Below are 14,303 nucleotides of genomic sequence, written 5' to 3' on the forward strand. Positions count from 1 at the left end.
GCTTATTTATTGTTTATTCATGAAGATATTGTAGTAATTAGAGTTGATGGCTAACCTTCTAAATGAGGGAATAAAATGAAGTTCAAGGGACTGCAGACCGAAAGAGAAAAGTCCTGAGGAGATGTTTGGAAGAGGAGACTAGGTCTGAGCTGTCCTTTCCTGGCACAGGAAATGCCACGGGGTGAAGGAAGGCAGAAATTGGTTGTGGGAAGAGGCAAAGGAAACTGCAGCCACTACTGAATGAGTGGCAAGAGTGAGAAGCATAGTATTAACAGAAGCCTCATGCTACATCTGGGTATGATGCATTATTGGACACAACATCAGTGGAAAGGCAAACTGAGGTAGAGGGGGATATGGCTTCTTAAGCTATTGTAAAAAAGTTTTAGCTCATTGCCATCACATAAATATTTTGAATGAAGTTCAGGCTCCACTAAAGTCTTTGAGAATTTCACCATCAACTTCAGCAGGGATAAAATTTCAGTCTTTGCATTTTATTGTTTTTTGTGATTTTTCTTTAAATGTTTTGTTTGTTGGTTTGTGGTATCATCCTCCTCCCCGCCACCCCCCAAAAAAATGCCAAAATACAGAGAGATTGGTATTAAAGCTCTGAATCCATATTTAGATCTACATTCTTACTTTACCCAACTCAGAAGAACAGAGGCAAAACACAGAGTAGTAATGGACTGAACATTCAGATCTAATGCTAAAATCCTTCAGATGGAAGTAGTCCAGTCCAGGAGAGCTGGTGTAGCCTGAGACTGAGATATGAGACACAGATCACCACTCTAAGTGCGGATCAGAATTCATTAAAAATAGTTGAGGTCAAAAATACCTGAAGAAAGATAGCTAGAAAAAATAGCAATTGTCTTTCCTTGGCCTTTCTTTTTATATCTGGTCACTCCCATTTTCATATCAATACAAAGTAGTGATACAATATCAGCTATCACATGTATTTCAGTTTAAACTTTCAAATTTTATTTTCTCCTATATATTATCATTTTAATAAAAATGATACCTAAAAGTAATGATTCAGTGAACTCCCAAAGTGCTTCCCCTTCTATTAGTATATGAAATATATATTTGTGTGAATGGAAAATATTTTATAACATGACTGAGCTGGAAAAAATGAGGGATGGAATTTTGGGAGAAGGTAACAAAAATAGAAAACCTATAATATTTAATTTTTCTTTGATCTGAAATGTTTTATCTGAAATAATTTAGTGTTGAACTTATTTAGCTCTTAAAAAAAAATAAAGTTAATTCTGAAACACAAGCACTGTTTCAAAATGAGAGACTGACCTTTCTGTACAATTGTCCTCTCCTTTTTTTTTTTTTTTCTGAATGCAACTGCTATCTTCAACAAAACATCAATTAGCCTCGCTGCCATGTAAATGACCTTACACTATTCATGTGATTAGAAGTTGGGCAACTTAATGTATTTTGCAATATTAAGGTGAAACAAGAGCAAAAGAAAGTCTCTGCATTGAGACAGAAAAAATAAACGTTGGGAATACACATCAATGTGTGCAAAGAACATATTCTAGCATGTAAACTGTCTGCAAAAGTTTAGCTAGCATACAAACAGTCTTACAATGTGTTTGCATTTTGCAGGCCAACAAACACTCATCGTTAAATCAGTGAGGCCAGTCAAGATGTCTGTAACACAGCAAGACACACAGCAAAAACAGCAGCAATAGCAGCAACAAACTCGTCTCTCCCTGCCTGCAAACATCACGAACAGCGATCATGCCTAGTAGGCTGTCGGGAAGCGCATTATCTTCTGACCTTAATATCGTAGCAGAGAGAAATTGTCTTCTCAAAGGCTGGTACTTTGATCACACTCAGAAATAAAGATCAGAGGATGACTACGAGTCTTGGGAATTGGGTTCTTGCTCTCTGCCTTGCTCATGCAGGCACACAAAAATTCACACGAAGGCACATTTTCATGTATTTGTTATTGACGCAGACACACATCAGTGAGAGATCCTTACAGTGCACGTACTTAGCTGACACATTACACAAATGTTTGCTGTGTACAAAATAATCAAGGAAACAGACTCATGTTTATTATTACTGAATCAGCAGCAGTCTAATGGATTAAAAACATCCTCATTTTTTTTTTCCTCTCTCCTGTTGTGAAAGTGCCAGTGTTGTAAACTCTCCCTGCAAGAGAAGTGGGTGGAGATGAGGCGACTCATGACCTCCATGATCTGTATGCTCCCAGTCTCTCAGGTTAGGTCTTCTGGCCATAACCCAAAATCCCAGAAAATCAGCCACAGATACTTGGAGCGAATTGGATTGGGAAAGAAGACAGTAAATGTCTGTTTCCGGTTCACAGGCCCCTTAGCGTCACCACATATTTTGGAAGTCTGTCTGGCTTCCTGATTTTGAGAGTCTCTTGATTTAAACTTCAGGGAACGGTAGTGAAAGGGGGGAAAACAAGGCTTACCTTAAACCTCTTGAATAGTCGGAACATTTTATTTTCTCTTTTTCTTTGAAAAATTTTAAAGCTTTAATTTATTATATTATTTACTTATTTATTGGTAGCGATATTTCTACTAACTCCTGGTACTAGAATGAATTGTGGTTCTTTCCATATATACTCCAGATTGGAAGAGATGTCCAGAAATGAGTCTGAACCTTTCCTTACCGGCTGAGATTTTCACTGATTTCCCTGGTATCAGGGCTGGAACTTAAGGCCACTGTGACCCAGTACAAGAAGGCACTTGGTCTACACTGAAACAGTAATTTCTTAAACCTGACACTACTTCCAGTCTCATTTAAACACATATGCAAATTGGTCCTTGTGAAGCTTGTATGCATCTAAAGTAACTCAATAAATTTGCTCAATCTGATTCAGTCTGTCTGAGCATCTGCTTTTAATATGGGAAGAACGGGACTCAGCACTGCTTTGCATATTGTTATAAAACTATTTTTAATCTCACTGTGATGAGCAGCACAGCACAGAGGCTTGGCTACCAATCAGACTGGGGAAGTGTCATGTAATTATGAGGGACTGTACCTGTTCTGGCCCATTCAAATAGCTCATAATAGGAGCTCTAAGGCACAAGAGCAAGAGCTGAGGTCCTACAATGGGCTGAAGAGGGAGAAAGATGATGTGAGAATAGGCAGAAAGGTAACCTTGCCCAAACTGGAAGCAGTAGCTAGAAAAAAGGAGAAGGTGAAAGTAAGGGCAAAAGCAAGAAGGGCCCTTTTACCTTTTTAATGGCAATTCCCAGCGTGGCCATTCCTGTCACTATTTGACAACATCTGTGTTGGTGGAAGGGCTGGGTTTCAGGGTTTTGCATCTGGTTGGGTGCACGTGATGGGGCTGTAATTTCTGAAGCCTCATGCTCAATACTGGGTTTTCTTTCTTTGTCGTAATCAGAGTACAGACTGTTCCTTCCAGAGCAAGGACAGCATTCCTCATGGACTCCTCACCACCCTGGCACTATTACCCCACCTCAGCAAGCAACTCCTACCCACGTTTCCATTATTTTCAACATTCTTGCAAAAGTGACTCTGGAAGGGTCACATTTCTATGACCGGGCCTACTGATACGTTTACTTTCCCTTAGTCAGAGAGCTGAACTGCTTACACTTGGCAGCCTGCCTGGGCAAGCACACAAAGCGCAGCATTGCCTTTCCATCCCAAGTGTTTAAGGGATGCAGAAGTCTTCCTCATCTCTCCTTGGGCTCCTGTTCGTCCTGTGCTGAACGCCTCTTCCAAGCCTGTCGCAGTTCTGCCTGCTGGCAGCAAACGTGCAGCAGGCAGTGGTGGAGGGCAACCTGTGGCCATGGAAACAAATGAAACAAGCTAATTCAAATAGCCTACTGCCTGCTTTGAAAATGGTTTCCTGAAGGAAAGGCACTGTAATTTTTAAGGACTGGCTTTTTTTCATTTAATACTGTGAAAACTGCTTGAAGGAAACTACACTAGCAATTGGTCACATAAATCCACCTCCCAAGTGTCCACGGTGCTTTCTTTTCTTCAGCGTTTAGCGTGCTTGTGAAGGCAGCTGGCAGAGGCTGGTCTCCTTGGGGCAGCTTCCTGCAGGCACAGGGTGACCACAGGCCCAGGGGACATTTAGGCCTCACCAGGCCCAAGATGGCAGATATGCCATCTTGCCTATGTCTACCCAGTGTGATGCAGCCATGGGTGTAGGGCTGCACGGGGACCTGCACTTCCTCACCCTGCAAAGGGCAAGGGTTGTGTACACGGCAAAACTGACCTTAGGAGACAAGATTGCCACAGAAGTGTGAGGCGGAAATACCTCGTTACACTTGTTCTTGGGCAATTTCTGGTCCACCTGCTGCAGAGATGTGCCCGCTCCTTGCTCATCAAAGTGCAATGCCGCCAGCAGGAAAAGGGAAGAGGGCGTTTTGTCCGAGGAGGTGTGGGGCACTGAAACACTCCTCCAGACAAACTCTGTCACCACAGGTGTGTTCGGGCCAAGCCGCCACTTGGCCCTGGCTGCTCCCCAGAGGCAGAACCTGTTGTGCATGTTTGTCATACTTAGCTTTACTGTGAACTACATGGAACAGAAATAGGAGGAGGGAAACACTCAGATAGGCCAGGTGGCATCACCTTCAGCACTTCCACTGAAAATCCTTAGAGAAAGGCAGGGCAAGTGATGGGAAGTGTTCCTATTGCCACAGGCAGTTCATGCCCCAAAGCTGCTTGTGAAACGTTTTGCTACTCCAACAGCTTGGATGCTAAGTCTCTGAAAACTGAGCTGTTCTTTCTAACTTTTCCAACTCCACATCATCAAAGGCAGATTCTAGCAAGTGAAAAATTTGCCATCAAAAATTTTTACCAAATATACGTTTCAGGCTTTTTTTGTGTGACAAACAGGTTCTTGCCATAGAAAATCATTCCTTAACCCTGAAGAGCTAAATCCCTGGCCTTGTGTAATCATTCCTGATAGACGCCAAGCTTCTCTGTTTGGCTCCATTTCCCAGAGGCTCCTTAGCAATATTACAGCCTGTGCTGCAAAATCCTGCAGGAAGCTTGTCCTGGCAGCTGGTGACAGACCTGAGCAGCAGCTGCCATCAGGTACTGGTTTTAAATTCTGGAAGACACCTATGTGGCCTATCAAGTTATGCAGAAACACAAACATAAACAGCACTAAAGATATCCATCTCTCCATGTTAAGTCTCTTGCACTTTTTGCTTTTCTTGTGTCTGTTGGTTACGCTGGTGAGGACAATGTCTTATTCTGCAGTTCACGTGTGAAATTCAGAGAGTGAATGGAACTGCTTGAAAAAAAATCTCAGGTATGCTTATGCCCAGGGGAAGATAACACCTTGTCACCATTGTCATTTATATACATTAATCTGTCATTCATCTCCCCTCTGCTCTCCTTGGAGGTATGTCAGTGATTAGATTATGCTCTCTGAAGGAGCCTAGTATGGGCCTAACTCTGTCCTAAGTCAATAACAAATCTGCTTGTGTGAGGACTTCAGTGCAGGTAGAGAATAGTTCTAAGCTCCTTCCTTCCTCACCTCTGGTTTACTTCTTTGTTGTGCATGCTCTGTCTTTCTGATTACTTGTCCTCCTTTTCTACCAAATATGCTTAACCGCGACACTGAAATTATTGATGACAGTGAAATATCCTTTGGCCCACTTTACCAAGGTTTTGAATTTCTTTCTATTCTCATTTATATTAGCGTGAATCTGCATTTATTAGTGGAAGTAATATCCAAAAAGAGGTCTGGGGGCCTCACATCATTTCAGGTACCTTGCTGTCTATTGACGTCATCTAACAAGGAACACAGAGCTGAAACAACTTGTAGATCTCTCCAGATTTACAACGGGGATAACAGAAATTGCCTTTTGTAGCTCTGTCATTTATTTTAGAGGACTGTGTTGCATGTTTGCTCCTTGGCAGGATGAGAGCTACGGAGTGAATAAATATACTTCAACCACAAATGAGCAAGCAAATGGAAGGAAGTGCTGTTTGAAAAAACGCTTTCAGTGACTTATTCAAGTTACAAGAATGGCAAGAGGCATTTTCTAGGAAGGAAGAGAGTTTCTAAATTGTTTTATGCAAGATGGCCTGATTTATGACTTCATTCTGAAAAAGAAGTTAGAGGTAACTACTGTGAACGGAATAGCTCTGGCAATACATAAGCACTGTGGAGTTTGGTTTCTTTCAGAAATAATGTTATATCACCATGATCATTATTTGTTGCAACATCACAAAATATGATACTGAGATTATATAGCTGTACTCTGTAAGTCCACTTAGTAGTCTCTCTCTCTCTCTCTTTTTTTTTTTTTTTTTCCCCAGTCTGACCTCATTCTAGTGAGAGAGAGCCAACTGCTTTTCCCCACCGTTGTGGCCAATAACTAGTTCCATGTATGACTTATTTGTTTTCTCATCAGTCTTACAGATGTTGGACATTTCTCTAGCTGGCAATATGTCTGATGCCAGAAGACAAGCTGAATAAAGACCTCTTACTGTGAACTAACTGGTCACTCACAGTCATTAGTCACTGAGTACCTTCTTCTGGATTAAATAAATATAGAATGTTACCTAATCAAATTATCTCTATTATCTCAAAGCAAAAGCTGAAGATGGGCCTGATTTCAAACTACAACCATCTCCAGTTCTGGATTTGCATATTAATCAGGCTCCAGATTTACCTCTATTAACAGGCACAACTTAATGTACTGTAGATTTTGAACCCCACAGTTAAAAGCACTTATCATCCAAAGCCTTAGTTCTCACTATTTTACAATGACCATATTTGGTTCAAATTCAGGGTTCTGTTCCATCTCTCTAAATTACCTAATATATACATTTCCTTTATAAACATTAACTTCTACTGAACAAAAAACCACTACAGAATAGCTGGGTTTGACTATTATCACACATAATAACTAAACCTCTTTATCATCCTCGCTGTTGTATGCTTGGGTTAAGCTAACTAGGAAACTGTTCTTGCTTTAAAGTCTCATCTAGAGATGAGCCAGCTTATTATCAGTAATAGCTGTGTATAGAGGACTGAGCCATGCCATGAGGGATAGTCCCTGACAATTCTGGCTTCAGTGGTAAAGTAGGTAGGTAGGTAGATTAAACTGAGATTGTTTTTGCTATCTATTGCAAGGTACCAGCAAGGCTAACAAAGAGACTTTCTCCAGCAGTGGTGGAAGACAGCTAAAATGAAATGCTGGAATGTGGTCATCTACAGAAACAAAATCAGGTAAGTAATCTTTTTGATATTTCTGACAGCTGATACATTTAATTACATCCATAAGACAAGCTACAATCTAGTTTTAAACAGATTTCACCACTTCATTGCTAGTCTGAAACACGTATGTATTCCATTCCTGAGTCAGTTTGCAATGTTCTGTGGCCATCATCTCCTAGTCTAGAAAACAATTAATCAGGAGGGAAAAGGAAAAAAAAAAAAAGAAAAAAGAAAAGAAAAAAAATGTTTTCACTTGTGAGTGCAAAAAGGTGAGGGAAAAAAAAAAAAAAAACAGTTCCCTGCAAAAGCAGAAACACACTATGTAAAAGTATAGAAAATACAATTTACTTTTCTACTTCCAACGTAGTATGTGTTGCTTACAGACAGGATTGTATTTTGTCACTGTTCCTTCTAACAGCTGCATATATGTGGTAAAATGTATGCTCTTAAAAGCACTTCTTATTCTCATGGAGGTTGAACTTTCTCTGATGAGGCAAGTCATCCTTATTTTTGGATTGAACAAAAGGAACAAAAATTGAAGATAACTCAGTGTAGGAATGTACTTAAGGGAGCACTGTGGAGTAACAGTGTGAAGTGCCTCATGTCAGCAGTATGCTCCTGGAGGACAGATCCCTGCTCCCTCCATGGAGTAATCTCTTGCATTATTCAGTATTGGTAGAGCTTCTTCACGCTTCTTCACACAAACACTGTACTTTCTCTGTCACTGAAAAACATTTCAAATGCCTTTTTTGTTGTTGTTTCTGTTTCCAATCTTTTCTTGGATTACTGAATGTACAGTGAAACTTCTTATCTTGTGCAGGAATTATGTTTATAACAGAAAAGGAACTCAGGGACTGAATGCCTCAGGGAGTTAGTTGGATGATGGGATGTAGAGACTTTTATCTTAAGGTTGCTTTCTTGAATTAGACCAAAGTTGGTAGTGACCTCAAATTGCCTCAGCCTAATGAATTTTTGGGTCTCCACTGTGAAATGTGTTTGGTGGTGTCAGTTTAATTCCTGGTAAATAGTTGCTTGCGTACTAAATTGCTTCCATAACTGGTATCCTTGTTGGCAGTCTCACAGAGAGGTCAAGGGTTTGATGGGAACAGGGACTGAGCTATTCTTTCATGCTGCATGCTGGCCCCTTGTAGCCATGCGAACTGAAGACCAATGCAGTTTACAGTGGGTCGAGGTTTGGTTGCTTGTTAATCTGTTTCCTTTCATGAACATAAATTGCAATATGCTAACTCTGAAAAATTACTTATGATTTAAAATAAAGCTTCATTCATCTGGGGTCCTTATAGCATTCTGAAGGCCAAGGTATCTCCAGAAGCTTCAGACAAGAAAGGAAGATTTAGCCCATTTCAGGTCGTAGTCTGATTAGCATAGTTGATGATATATATCTGAATATAGATACAGTGCACAAACAGTATAATTCACATAAATAATATGTCAGCATTCCCCTCTCTTTTTCTCTTCCACCAACTGCTCATTTCTGTTTTCTCTATTTTACTGGCATTTGTATTCATGTGAATATGTAAGATACCAGATCAGGAAGATCTACAGGTTACAGAAAAGGAACCAGCAAAAATAAATACACGATGAAGTAAACAAAATCATATTGTTTGCCACATTCATCTAGTCCAAAAAAATATATTTGTGTTAATTGAAAAGCCTTATTTTATTGCACACATCTACAGATTTAAGATCCTGCAGAGTGTTGTGAACAGCAAGAGAAACGAAAACAAAAGGAGTATTTCATCGATGATTTGCACACATTTTCACAAGTATTTTCAGGACATGTTTATGCAAGTGTGCATTGGAAATTGATGAGACAGAGGCCAGTAGAAAATTCAGCTGTTAGATGGTAACAGATACATGCAAAAAATCAGTAGGATCCTCTTTTCAGACTGCACCGCCAGAACTTACAGCAAAGCTTATTTTATCTGTCAAAAAAGGCATAATAAAATGCAGCCATTGGCACTGTCAGCGTGCATGCCAAGAAGGTCCAAAATGAGTGTTAGTACTGAAAATAACATCTGCTACCTGCATGGACATAGCGTGTGATAAGATGTAAAGTACAGACAGAAATACAGATTGCTTGCTGTCACGCAGATACAGACAGTTATGCTCCAGACCTGAAAGTGAGGTTTGACCACAGCTTTAGCCTACGCATGCAAGTTCTTCAACAACTATTAGTGTAAATTGTATTAAATGCACTCCTACCAGCTGTTTAGGATTTTCAGGACAAGTTTCTTACTGTGTAGTTATAGCATTTACCATTGTAATTTTTAATTACAGGCTCTCATATTAACTGGAGCCACATGATATTATCATGGTGGAAGTGAATAACAACAGTGCTGTTGGAAATCTGTAAGGCTATATGCCACCATCTGAAAGTACTGAGCCGTAATTCATTTTACAGCAAGGTAGGTAGGATCAGTATTTTCCTATAGCTTATACTGTCATATTTGTACATATATTCTATCTAAATGTTTTGCAACATACATGTAAATTATCTGGAATTATTTTTCCAAACATGCTATCTTTCTGAATTTTGAAAATATAATCTGAAGTAGATTTTGCAAGTAATTAAGAAACCACAATGTGTAGTATAAGCATACATACACATATGATAAAAGGACAACATTTACAATACTATGCCCTTTATTTTCTTAATGGATGAACTAGAAACCAATGTTTGCCTTGCATTTTTCTTTTCCTGAGGTGAGACCTGGAGTAATTTCCTTTAAATTGAAGAACTGAGAATGATACAAAATGTGTTAGCGCATGAATATCTAAAAACATCATAAACTTGGCATCACCACAAACACTCAAATGAGCAGAAAATGCTTGTGGAATAATGAAACAAAGGAGACATGAATGCAGCCGGCCATATCATAAACTAAATTTTATGAATTTTTTCATTTGTGTAATAAACGGTATTACCTTTCCCCACCAATTTTCCTTGCTTTATTTGTAAAAGCATATTCCATTATTGAAATGACCAGAGTGAAATGAAGTCTATGTGATCTTAGTATGTAATATCTTCTCAACTGGTGTTTTTGAGAACAGATTCCTCACCAATCCGCTGCTTTTCAGAAAAAGCCTGCAGGTGAAAAACCAAGCCTATGGCACAGTTGCACCTGGATGCAGCACAGCTGTCAGCCAGGGAAGGTGAGAAATTATTTTTAGTCTGCAAAGGTAAAAGCATGATTTCTTCTCCTTTCTGTACCTCTGAGAAAGTGTAAGAATGATCTTACACCACCCTTGCTTCTTTCAGGCAAATCTACATGATTTCAGTGAGAGCTGTATACATGAACTGCAAGGACCACATGGCCCAGCACAGCAATTATCTTTTTAACTTACAGAAGTCACTGCCAAGTAACTGGTAGTGATTACACATTTCTCCACTCCATGCATGCAGCTTCACTGGAAAGGAAGAGCACAGCAACTCTGCCTTAGTTTGCACAGAGGCGGCCTGTTCCTGCATTTTCTAAGCCCCAAAAATTCTGGGGTACCAATCCACTGTACACTGACTTACAAATAGCAGCAGTGGGAGAGGTCCTAGATCATCAAAATTTTAGAAAGCAATTTTCAAGCTGCTGCCAGAGCAATCTGAAATGTCTTAATAAAAGTTTCATCTGTGCATAGTAGCTGAGAACAAAACCAATCTGTTTCCCAGCATTGTTTTGCTTTGCTGCTGTGCTCATATAATGCAAACCCATCAGTACCGCTCTACTGGCAATTTCCATGAAGCTGATTTTCAATAAATCTGCGTATACACTGTGCTAAATTGTTCCTTCTCCTGCATTGCCTTGTAGAGCAGTATTACTCAACACAGTATAAAATTCTTAGTCACCGCTATCACTGGGCTTTCTGTGGCACAGACACAGTTGTTTTTTTTTTGTGCTGCATTCCTCATTTTACAGAACAAACTGGAGCCTGTTTTTGTTTGAAGAGCATTGGCCAACATCCCGAACACTACCCATTAGGGTCCAACATGGAGCGTTTTGCCACCTCCCATTTCTTGGGCTACACTGTTCGGTATCATTAAATTTGTACTTGGCAGGAAACTGAGTCATCCATTCTTTCCTTCTTTGATACACCACAGTCAATGGCCATTCAAAGTGGGGATCAGAGCCCAGCAGTTCAGCCCTGCGATATGCTAGTTTCTCCAGAGGAAAAAGAGTGAGCTTCAAGCTCAGGTTTATTATGGTGTTAAATTTATACCCTCCACTTAAGCTAATGATAGACAGTTCTGCTGTCTGATCTGACTGGTCCTCGCTGCCCAACCACTAAAGCACTTTCTGTCATTACCAATTAAAGTGAGGACTGGCAATTAGGGGAAGAAGAAAAGACAGCAGAAAAACCAGCCAAGATTTCAGTGATACATGGAAAACAAGAACATTCCTGCACACTCATCCAAACGCCCAAAGACCATCAGGCAGAACAGCCTGGGAAGCTGTTGTAACATCTGGTAGAGATACAGAGACAGGAGGAAGGGTGGGTTGGAGAAGGGTCTTTGGTAAAACTGAAGAGAGGACCAATGCAACTCACTGCATAGGACCACTTCCTAGAAATAAAGGTTCAGGAGGACTTTATTATCCCCCAAAAGCTTGTATCTCAGAGAAGAAGGTGGGGGGGAGATTGCACATTTGCTGTCAGTGAATTGTAGCACCAGTTGCCAGCACACAACCAGAACAAGCAGGGCATTTTAGGCACCAGGTTCTCCCATGAGACTCTGGAAGGAGTATGCCCCTTGTGATAGGAGTATTGGGGTACCTTACCTCCTGCTCTTCCCATAAAGTCAGCCCTCAATGTGTGAGACTTCTGCACCTGATGACTTAACATTTTGATAGACTTCAGACACTGCAGTAAAGATACACTCCAGATTGTTCTTCCTACTGGCTTAATCTGTGACTTAATTAAGCATGGCAGAGTTATTATAGCAAACTACCTGAAACCGTTCGTGCTCTCATCGTGATGTATTGGGCTTGGCACAGCTACACCACCCACGCTGAAAACATGCTATTGATGACAAAACCTGAAAGTCACCACAGGCCTTTCATAATCTAAATTACAGAGACGGTGTCTGAGTAGTAATCACATGGCAAAGATTCTCTCTCTGCATGTTCAAAAACAGTTGGCCTGTGCAATCAGGCAGAAAGGTCAGGAGATGGACAAGGTTATATCTCCCACAAATCTGCCAGGTTTTAGTCCTCTCATTAACGTGGGCTGAGAAGTTTGCACTCCCATAACATGTGAAATGGCTCTGCTCATGTGATCTGAGGCCTGTTAAGATTTCCCCTTCAAACTACACCCTTGTCTTCCTTCATATAGCTCCATAGGCTAGGATTTGCATTGCGTTATCACATTGATAACCACAAATATAGGTGGCAGCGAACTCAGCTGATCACTGTGAGCCAGCATGTGAAGGTTTACCTGTTAAGCCGAAGTGAGACATCCCCACGACTGCCCTGATTCTTAGGCTGTCTTGTGAGCCTGACTCCATCGCACACAGAATTTCCCACCCCTCCACCCACTCCCTTCTTGCCTGGTTGGTTGAAAATTAGAAGCTGTTTCTCCTCGTAACTTCCTGGTAATTTGAAAAGAAACAAAAGCTCCCGGGGCACCAGGGAGCACAAGTGGGCATGAGTGTGCATGTCCACAAGGTCCCCCTTGCTCTTTCCATGGTGCAGTCCGGATGCCTCTTGTGGTCAATGGTGTACTCGTTCTGCCTGAAGTCAGACCTGGGTTGCAGTTGCCCTGTTAATGATTTAGTTGAGGGCAATTCTAGACAGAACAAAGACAACAAGAGTTACTTACAGGACTCCAAAGTTCTGCAATCAGCTAAAGAACCGGAGACATGTTTAGTTAGTCGCTAATAACCGAGTGAAATGCAAGCAGGAAATGTCATTTTCTTCAGATAAGGTGCTGAGGATCAAAAGAATTCGGACTCGTTTCCACTGACCATACAGCAATAAACGTGGTAACTTCTGAAAAGGCAGAATTGTTTAATATTTGTTGTATCCCGCAGGTGAGGGTTAACAGGTCAGATTTCCTTAGCCAATTTAAATGATTCAGAAGGATGAAATATTCTTTCTTCATTCAAAAGGAAAGTCTCACATCTACGAATGCCGAGCATGCTCAGTCCAAGGGCTAAACTCCATATCTGATCTTTATGGAGCCAAAATTCAGAGTAAAGATGCACATTTATTTACTGAAAATTTGGTATCTGATTCTTAAAACTGGGTTGGGGGTCCTCTCTAATAAAACTAGTTTCTCTGGTTAAATGGCTTTTAATTATAAGTTGGCTTGCTTTGCAATTATAGAATATCCTGACTTAACAGGCTGAACAATTTGGTGTTCTTCTCTACTAATGAAACTCTCTTCGTTGTCTGCCTTTTTTAATGGGAAAGAAAGAAAGAAAAAAAAAAGCAGTGATGGCAATTGTTGGGGAACTGGAGTAAGGAAAATGTGAAGCAGCAGTAGAGGAATTTTAATATTTGTCACGTTGACTTATTTCAGTATTATCTGTAAACCAGGTTTTTTTATTTAGACAAATAAATTAGTGCTGGCTGAAAGCATCAGAACTTTGTGGATTTCTATGGCAAATACTAGATTTTTCATCAAAACATACATTTTCCTTCAATACCTTTCATTTGTTAGAAGTTCTGAAGTATTTCTTTAAAAAACTGAAAATCAGAATGATTGTTCTTCTATTTTGCTAGAAAAAAAAAAGCAAATCTTTAAACGAAATGTAGTGAACCTTTATTTAATTCACATGTGTTTTCTTCTTATTCACTTAACATTAATTGGATATTTATGAAGAAAACTACCTTCTTCAATACTATATTTATAGCATATTTACTTCTTTATTAGAAATTCCTAATTCAAAACTAGTTTAAGTACAAAGTCATCTCATTGCTTTTTAAACCCACTAAAGCTGTAGATTACCTTAAGTTCATCTTAAAGCAATCCAGGCTTTTTGCTATAAAACAAAAACAAGACTTCTACAAACTGAAAATTATCTGTGTTTATTTGTGTTATAAAAATTCTTAAGACAACATTGTTGGTAAATCTACCTTGTTTTTATCCCTGGAGA

At 40.0% G+C, this 14,303-nt stretch overlaps 1 long non-coding RNA gene across 3 annotated transcripts; it reads left to right on the plus strand.

The window, feature by feature from the left end:
• The first annotated feature begins 6,562 nt into the window (after positions 1-6,562).
• Positions 6,563-11,259, plus strand: LOC310897649. Of its 3 annotated transcripts, XR_014582457.1 has the most exons (4): positions 6,563-7,207; positions 9,497-9,624; positions 10,271-10,372; positions 10,479-11,259. It is a non-coding gene; the product is annotated as an uncharacterized lncRNA (long non-coding RNA). The 3 variants fall into 3 exon arrangements; XR_014582456.1 differs by having other exon boundaries at positions 10,271-11,259; XR_014582458.1 differs by lacking the exons at positions 10,271-10,372; positions 10,479-11,259 and adding an exon at positions 9,923-10,103.
• The last annotated feature ends 3,044 nt before the right edge of the window (positions 11,260-14,303 follow it).

This window comes from Anser anser (genome assembly GCF_964211835.1).
Source record: "Anser anser genome assembly, chromosome: 3".
NCBI classification, from domain to species: Eukaryota; Metazoa; Chordata; class Aves; order Anseriformes; family Anatidae; genus Anser; species Anser anser.